The sequence below is a fragment of the Camelus ferus genome, chromosome 31, assembly GCF_009834535.1.
Source record: "Camelus ferus isolate YT-003-E chromosome 31, BCGSAC_Cfer_1.0, whole genome shotgun sequence".
Classification (NCBI taxonomy): domain Eukaryota; kingdom Metazoa; phylum Chordata; class Mammalia; order Artiodactyla; family Camelidae; genus Camelus; species Camelus ferus.
In genome coordinates this window covers 13,028,957-13,036,022 of record NC_045726.1, presented here as the reverse complement: position 1 = coordinate 13,036,022, position 7,066 = coordinate 13,028,957, and the positions used below count along the sequence as shown (strand labels likewise).

The following is a 7,066-nucleotide window of genomic DNA, read 5'->3' as shown; positions in this document are numbered from 1 at the left end:
TCGGCCCGCTGAGAACAAACCGCATGAACTCAGGTCCAGATCTTCAGGAAGAAATGAAGCCAGCTTCTGCCACCTGCAAGGTGTCCTGCCACCCGTCACTCTGCTTTTGGTTTTTGGTAAAATCCAGTATTATCTTTTATTCCCGTATAACTTTTAATCTGCTTAGACGTAAAACTTCTTCATGCCTTTTTTTTCCCTCTCCAGATTGTGCACCCACAGTATGTTTTGTTCTAAGATGCCTGCTTTTAGGGCTGGGAGCTCAGAAGTCACGGAGAGTTTTGAAGTCTCGATGTCGTGAATCCACCCTCCCCACCTTCTTGGGTGGAAATTGAGCTGTGGTCCTGGATCTGCCCTTTCTTTGTCTCTCACTGGCTTGCCCTTGGCATAGTGACATCACATTCAAAGCCTTTTCGGGGAAAACTTCTCAAATGGCTCCCCCACTGACACTCACATCTAGATTTTTGTCTCACATTGGAACGTTGTTGGAGCCAAGAACTGGAGTGTGATTTGGCAATAACGCAGCTTCCGTGTGTGTGAGAAGCAGGTGTAATTTGAAATAATGACCTCTTTTTGCCCGCTTAGAATAGAAGGGCTTGGAGGAACCCACAAAGGCTGGACCCCGGCAAGCAGGAGGAAAGCTTTATCTTTTAACAGGGATTTTTTAACAGTACCACTGTGGGGCAAGGGTTGTTGGTTTCCCGATTTTGCATAAAGGAGTATAACAGAGAATAAATATGTTTAATTTTAAAATATCATTGGTAACATAGAAAAAGCCACACAGCACATTTTTAATGGTGAAATAGATGTTTAGTATATTTTAAACAATATTCTTTTGTACTCATGGAATGGTTTGGTGACCATGAGAAAACCCCTCTCTCAAAAAATGCTCAAAATTGGGAAAATAATTAAACTGATTTAAAAAACGTCAATACAAGAGAAAGTCAGGCTAAATTTAAAAAATGGCTTCTGGTCATTTGGTATAACTTTTTATGCTTAGCATTATTGATACATATCTTAAAATTATTCAATAGTTGATAAAACAAAAAACCAAGGAAAATTACGAAAAATAAAGAAAATGAATATATCCTTTGACTTAATCTTTTGTTTGTATTCTATAGAGGGAATATCATGATTATATAAAGATTTATCCTCCAGGATGGTAACTAGAATGGTATTTTTAATGAAATACTAAAAGAGCCTGGATATTCATTAATAAACATTTTGGTGATCATTCAATGGGATAGTACATAGTCACTTAAAAATTGTCTAAATTAAAAAAAATGGTCTAAATTTAAAAAAAAGATGTGCATGATATTTTTTTAAAGTGAAAAATGTGAGTTATAGACCCAAAAATATTATATGATTCCACACCTGGAAAAAAGTGTGTGTGTGTGTGTGTGTGTGTGTGTGTGTGTGTGTGTGTGTGTGCATTCACAATAGATTTAAATGTGTTTAAATTTAGGAAGTAGTTAGGAAGGATACAATGGAATGTTAACAGATACTAACTTTGGGAGATAGATTGGATAGATGGAGGGTCCCTTAAATAAGTCAAACAACAAGGTAGAATTATAGGTACTTTTTGATGCCTTTTAAATTGTATATATATATTTAAAAAATCCTAAAACAGTGTTAGGCGGGATGAAACTCTTACGGCAAAAGGAAGATGCATGAGGAAACTTTGAGCCAACACTGCCCTCTGCTGGGAAAGTTGTGTCATGCACCGGCTTGGTTTGCGCCGGGTCCCGGAAGCAGCGGGTCAGAACCTTTTGAAAGAGCAGGGAAGGCCACCGGGACGTTACCCCGTCGAGCAACCTTCAGACCTGGGCTGCGCGTCAAAATTACCAGGGCTGCACCTACGGAGAATCGAATCGAGCAGGTTTAGTACTGGGGCCAGGAATCTGTTTTCGTGAAAAAGTGCCCCCCAGGTAGGCTCACAGTCGGATGTGGGTTTTGGCCTCCATCCTTCTGTGTTGCTTTGCAAACTGAGCTGGTCGATAAAGTTAGTTGTAGAGGGTTACACAAGAGGTTTTAGCAGAGCCAGAACTGAACCCAGATTCCTTGATTCGTAGTCCAGAAAATTCTTTTTAATCCCCCTCTCCAAGCCCCCTTTGCCATCTGGCCGTGGTGAGGTCCTGTTCAGTTTTGTGCCCTGAAACTACAAGCAGCCAGCAATGACCCTGCCTAGACACTGTGGCCTTTCCTTTTACAAGTGCCACCTGGGAGTTTCCTGAACTTTCTCCTCTTGCTCACCTCTTCAGTTACAAGCTGGTTCTGAAGATTCTACACCAGTAAGTTAGGAAGTCAGCCCCTTTCCCCTTATTTTCAGGCCCCAGGATGAGAAGGCTTGGTCAGAATCAGGCCCCACCATTCATCAGCTGTGAGACCTTAGGCAGGACAGAGCAAATCTTTAAGCCTCAGTTTCTCCATCTTTAAAGTGGCAGCAAATAATCGTACTGTCCCTCTTAGGGTGGTTAAAGGAGATAAACTATGTCCAGGATCTAACCTTGGTGTCTGACCCCTGATATATTTACTCTTCTTTTTCTAATGCAATATGGCAATGTAGGTGGTTAGAAGGTGTAATGGCACTTGGAATCCTGATAAACAAAGGTAGCAATGCCAGGAATAGACCTTATTCATTTCAGAGAAGTTCTGCCAAATGCCCATTTAATTCTGGAAAGCAAAATAAAACAAAACAAAACAAAACAAAAAACAACCTCCTTTCAGTTAGGGGAAAATGTCTATAAATAAAGGCTCTAAAAACTTTAGAAGATAAAATTCTTTCCTATGTTCGAAGTTAAAAGTTATTTTTCAAATATTAAAAAAGTCTTTCTGTTTTCTCAGCATCTTCACCTGAGAAATTAGATGCCCCACAAACGAGCATTTTATAAGAAAACTATTTGATGCACCGTGTATTTCTAAACTAACAAAGTGACTTTGGATCCTTGATGAACAGTAAAAATCTCAAAAGCATTCAGATACCTGAGAAAGAAAAACAAAGCTGGAGGCAACATGCTCCCTGATTTCAAACACTATTACAAGGCCTTTGTCATCAAAACAGCACGGTACTGGCATGAAAACAGACATGTAGGTCAGTGGAACAAAGTAGAGAGACCAGAAATAAACCCACATTTATTATGGTCAATTAATTTACAACAAAGGAGCCAAGAATATACAATGGGGGAGGGACAGTCTCTTCCATAAATGGTATGGACAGCCAGATGCAAAAGAGTGAAACTGGACCACTATCTTACACCATACACAAAAATGGACTCAAAATGATTTAAAACTTGAATGTAAGACCTAAAACCAAAAAACTCCTAGAAGAAAACATAGGCAGTACGCTCCTTGATACCAGTCTTGGCCATGACTTTTTTTTGGCTCTGACTCCAGAAGCAAAGGCAACAAAACCAAAAAGAAACAAGTGGGACTACGTCAAACTAAAAAGCTTCTGCACAGCGAAGGGAACCTTCACCAAAATGAAAAGACGACCTACTGAACGGGAGAACATCCTTGCAAATCCTATATTTGACAAGGGTTAATATCTGAACTATATGAAGAATTTGTACAACTCAGTAGCAAACAAACAAACAAACAAAAACAATCTGATGAAAAAATGGAAAGAGGATCTGACCTTAAGCCAGTGAGAAACGTCACTAATCGACAGTCTCATGTATTTTTCAGAAGCCCTCTTTTGGGGAGTTATTTTGTATTCTCTTATATAAACGTGTCACATTAATTCATTTTGCAATTGAAAAAGTCTTCAAGTACTTGCCCAAACCTCTTTTTGGCATGACTTCATCATTACTGGATATTTTTAGGCACTTGTGGAAACACAGGTGGGCGGGTGGGATTTATTCTGTTGGAGCAGCAGGGGCAGGGCATTGGACATGGGACACATAGTGTTCAGGGGAACCCAGAGTGGGGTTGTAAGGTGTTGAGGGGGCCTGGGGACTCAGCAGGGAGGGTGCCTGGGATTGCAAGAGGTAAGAGGGGGCTGAGAGCAGGTGTATCAGGGCCAGGCAGGGGCTCCATGGAGAACAACCACCCAGATCAGTGATTTCTAAACTCTGCTGCACTCTAGAACCACGGCAGAGGCTGAAAAATGTCCTAATTCCTGGAAACCCATGAATGTTACCTTATTTGGAGAAAGGATCTTCGCAAGTGTGGATCTTGAGATGAGCTGGTGATCCTGTATTATCCAGGGGGACCCTCCATACCATCATGAGTGCCCTTATTAGAGAGAGGTGGACAGAGAACAGACAAGGGGCTGTGAAGGAGGAGGCAGAGGATGGAGTGATGTGGCCACAAGCTGAGGGATGCTGGCAGGTGCTGGAAGAGGCATAAAGATCCCCAGGGGTTTTCATGTTGACAGTTTGGGGACCAATGGCCAACATAAAGATCCTTTCCCCTCATTTCAAAATCCGCTCCATTTGCCTTTTTTGGAGTCTGATAGTTTACCAATTAGAAGTTTGCACCTTGGAGTTTCTTGATCTGCTGCTTCAGCCGTTTCCCAGTTGTGCCTGGGGTGGGATTTGCTCTTGTTCTATCCCGGCTCCAAATGATAATCTAGACATTTTCTTAGTTCAGACTGAATAGCCCAGAGGGGAGGGTGGAGATAGAGTGGGTACCCTCAGATTTTATAGAACAGACTTCATTTTGTTAGCCTACCAAGTAATTTGCACGTGTTATCTTTAACTTCAGTTATTAACTTCCAGTGAACTATTGGATTGAAACTCGTAATAACGGCAAGTTGTGGTTGGTCGTTGAGAAATTGTCAAAGATGCTGAAATGAGTCTTCTGATGCCTCCAGCACCCCTTCCTTTCAGAGATCCTTCCATCAGGGACCCAGTGCCTTCATGGACCCTGGGCTTCCCGACGCAGCTCACCGGGTCTCCCCACTCACAGCCGTCCTTGCTCCCTTTCCCTGTTTGTGACTTACTGCACCAGAGCTTCGAGTCAACCACAGAGGAATAACACCCCTCTAATAAGACAGCATCCAGAACCACCAGAAAGAAGGTCCTGGTGAGGAAGCTGGCTGATGAAGCAATTTCCATTTTGCGCCTTCACTTTAACAGTCATCTTAGGGCAGAACCTCCAGCCTCAAGAAATTTTCTCCTCAGCCTTCACCTCTCTTACCTCATGGCTAGGATAACCCAGGGCTGCAAAGAAACAGCAGCTTTTACTCTCTGGAGAGCAAGAGGAACTGAGCAGAGAACTAAGATCTAGAAAAGATGGGGCTTGCAAAGTAGATCTCATCAAAATCAAAGCCAGCTTTCTGGGGCTTTGGGGGGCCTGTCCTGCTCCCTGGGAACCCTTGGAGGGAAAAGAGGACCCTTATAAAAAAATTCTCCCTTTTCACCCTCGCATCTTCTTTTCCCTTTTCGAGATAGACTTATTCCCCAGGTCAGGGGCAGGAAGCGTTGTTTCTAGTACAGGTCTGACAGGATTCTGATTGCTTAATGCAGAATAGTAACCAGAGCATTCGAAGAGCGAACCTCACACGTGTGGCAGGGAGATGGGAGGCGGGGATGCAGGGCTGGTATCCCTCACATCTGCCCTTGGATAAGAAGACCTCTTGATTGCAAATACTGACGTACTGTGATCTCTTTTAGAAAGCATTTTTATATTTTAATATACTTATTTTTTTATTTTGTTTTATTCTAAAATTTAAATTAAATTTAATTTTTACTGAAATATAGTCAATGTACGATGTTGTGTTCATCTCTGGCGTGCAGCATAGTGATTCAGTTATACACACAGATTTTTTTTATTATAGGTTATTATAAGATATTGAATATAGTTCCCTGTGCTCTACAGTAGGACCCTGTTGTTTACCTATTTTGTATATAGTACTGTGTATCTGCTAATCCCAAACTCTCTATTTATCCCCCCTTCTTTCCACCCTGTAACTGAAAGTTTGTTTTCTATGTCTGTGAGTCTCTTTCTGTTTGTAGATAAGTTCATTTGTGTCATTTTTTTAGATTCCACATGTAAGTGATTTCATATGGTATTTGCCTTTCTCAATCTGACTTACTTCACTTAGTTTGATCATATCCAGGTCCATCAATGTTGCTGCAAATGGCATTTCATTCTTTTTCATGGCTGAGTAGTATTCCATTGTATACATACACCACAGCCTCTGTATCCAATCACGTTAAATGCTTTAGGACAGAGGAGTGTCAGGCCTAGGGCAGCAGTGCAGCAGGTGTGCCTGCCTGCGTGGATGTGTGCTCCAGTGTGTTTATGGGAAGGTGACATGTCCCTCAGAGGGCACAGAACTCAGTAGTGTTGCATATGTTCAATAGCATGGGTGCTGTGAGCACCCAAACACATGCTGATGGCTTGAGAATCCAGTGTTCCTTACCTGTTGGGGATGATGGCATAGGTTTGAGAACTGGGAAGGAAGGGAGAGGGTAGCCTTGATAGCTACAAGGCCTACTGACAGGACAGGAGGAAGGTGGCCTTGAGAGGCTCAATGTGCCCCAGGACACTTAGGCCTGAAGATGCTTATAATCTCCTTTTCCAACCGGCATCCCTCAGCCAACCTCAACCCGGATTGCCCCCCCATTTTTTTTTTTTTTTTTTTTTGCTTTTTTGAGGTGGAAGAGGTAATTGGGTTTATTTCTTTTTTTAAAAAAACGTTATTTTATTGAGTTGTAGTCAGTTTACAATGTTGTGTCAGTTTCCAGTGTAGAGCACAATTTTTCAGTTATACATGAACATACATATATTCATTGTCACATTCTTTTGGTTTATTTCTTTCTTTATTTGTTGGTGGAGGTACTGGGAATTGAACCCAGGACCTCATGCACACTAAGCATGCGCTCTACCACTGAGCTATACCCTCCCTGCAACCCGGATCCAATCCTAACCCTTCCCCATCTCCCCATCTCCCCATCTCCCCTGCTGTTGTGTCCCTCCTGTCCCCCTACAGGGTCAGCTCACCAGTTTAACCTAGGATTGGAGCTCTCGAAACCGGCTTTATAGCAGGGCCAGACACACACACACACACACACACACACACACACACACACACACACACACACACAGAGAGACACTATATTGG

At 42.3% G+C, this 7,066-nt stretch overlaps 1 non-coding gene across 1 annotated transcript; it reads right to left on the bottom strand.

Moving 5' to 3' along the window:
- Window positions 1-6,775: 6,775 nt before the first annotated feature.
- TRNAT-AGU lies at window positions 6,776-6,847 on the bottom strand. Its single transcript has one exon. It is a non-coding gene; the product is annotated as a tRNA-Thr (tRNA).
- Window positions 6,848-7,066: the final 219 nt, after the last annotated feature.